General features: G+C 37.4%; 1 pseudogene; it reads right to left on the reverse strand.

Moving 5' to 3' along the window:
* Positions 1 to 579: 579 nt before the first annotated feature.
* LOC105731938 (mediator of RNA polymerase II transcription subunit 28-like) lies at positions 580 to 1113 on the reverse strand (annotated as a pseudogene).
* Positions 1114 to 1369: the final 256 nt, after the last annotated feature.

Here is a 1369-nt window from a genome sequence, read left to right on the forward strand (position 1 = left end):
ATTCAGGAGCATATCGTTTATTTTCCATGATGTAAGCATTATAAACATTATTGCATTAAATTCTTCTTCTTGGGGTAGTTTGAAAGTCTTGAAACAGAGCAAACTTTCATATTTTTCTACACTACCACTGAATGGGGTAATTATAAAAGTCCTGCAATCAAAATCCTCATCCCCTTATTCTCAGCCTATTATAATTTTCCCACAAGATCAGACTAATGTAACAATCAGGAACATATATAAAAAGACGAAAAGTCATAAAAAAGTTTTTTTAAACATGTAGAAAAATTATTTTAAAAATCTATAAGTGACATCACACTAATACTCTAAAACTTTGCTAAAGATAAAAAAATTACTTGGTTTGCTCAAGCTACTGACATGTTTATAAGGTACCCAAGAAATTAACAGCTATAAAAATAGTGAAAAAATTTTAGATAGGAGCATAAAAGTAAAATCAACTGATTTTCTGGCAGAGTTCTTCCAAAATGTCAAGTCCACAAGAAGGGATGTGTGACAAAAAGCGTCTGCATAGACTTGCCTCACACAGCAGCCACTCTCAGGCTGCCGCCTTTGCCCTTTTGCTCAGATAGGCTTCAGTTGTGTAAGTATATTGGCAGATGCCTTCTCAAGATAGGCGAAGGAAACCTGAGGGATGTCAGCCGTCTTTTTGTGCGGCACATTGATGCCCTCCAGCACCTACTGTGAATGTCTCAGCTTTGTCAAGTTCTTCTGGACCAGCATGTCTTTCTACTATAATTCATTCGTCAGTTCTAAGAAATCCTCTTTGATAAGATTCTCTGGTTTCTGGAAGATAATTGCAATCTTTTTGAAGAAAAAAACATCCTGTCTTGCAATATCCAGAAACTTCCAGATACACTGATCAACACCTGTTTGAATTTCTTCCTGATTGGTGCCATTGACATAGTTCTGACTCACCAGAGATACAAAGCAAGCCTGAAAATATGACTTCAATTTTTCCATCAAGGTATTGTTATAAGGTCTCAGAGAACCTGGAGCTTCCTGAAGAAGCAAAGCCTAGCTTGGGAGTCCCAGTGCAGGTGGGGTGGGGAGGCCCAGTGGCTGTCTAGGGAACATACCCCCTAGTGGAGCTGCCATATATTGAATGAGATTTATTTTAAATAGGCAATGGAGATGTTAACTAGGCAGTTGAATATGAATCTGACATTCAAGAGAGTAGTCCAGAACAAGTACAAATTTGAGAGTTATTGACAGAGAGAAGGTATTAAAGCCAGAATTTCCCAGAGATAAGGAAAATACAGAGATGAGATGAAGATTTACAGTAAAATCAGGAGTACTATTAAGAGTTGGAGGTTAAGCCTAGAAGGAAGATACAAGAAAGAAGTCTATTGAG

This window comes from Aotus nancymaae, unplaced genomic scaffold, assembly GCF_030222135.1.
Source record: "Aotus nancymaae isolate 86718 unplaced genomic scaffold, 86718_ANA_hifiasm-v0.15.2.pri h1tg000008l, whole genome shotgun sequence".
Classification (NCBI taxonomy): Eukaryota; Metazoa; Chordata; class Mammalia; order Primates; family Aotidae; genus Aotus; species Aotus nancymaae.